Raw genomic sequence first — 382 nt, 5'->3', positions numbered from 1 at the left:
AGAACCGCAATTCCAGAAAGGCGGAAGTACCAGAGTTACAGCTGGTGAGGCACCGCTTTGCTTCTATCGCACCGGCCTCGGAGAAGCGAAGTCGCCACTCGACCTCCTCATTAAGACTCGCATCGACGAGTTCAGGTAGTTCGCTCGCTTCCACCGCCTCCTGGCGACGTTTGCGACGCTCAGCACGAGTGCCACCACCAGTGGAACGTTTTAGCTTTGCAGCGACGGCAGATTGGAGATCGTCAAGGCATTTGCGGCGACGACCTTCAGCTTCGATGAAGAGTGCGGCACGACGCTCCGCGTCGCGTTTACGACGAGACTCGCGACGACGCCAGCGTTGGGCCAGCTGGCCAGTGAGGGTTTTCAGAAGACGTGAGATAAA

Source organism: Echinococcus granulosus (genome assembly GCF_000524195.1).
Source record: "Echinococcus granulosus chromosome Unknown EG_S00002, whole genome shotgun sequence".
Taxonomy (NCBI): domain Eukaryota; kingdom Metazoa; phylum Platyhelminthes; class Cestoda; order Cyclophyllidea; family Taeniidae; genus Echinococcus; species Echinococcus granulosus.
This window is presented reverse-complemented; position numbering follows the sequence as displayed.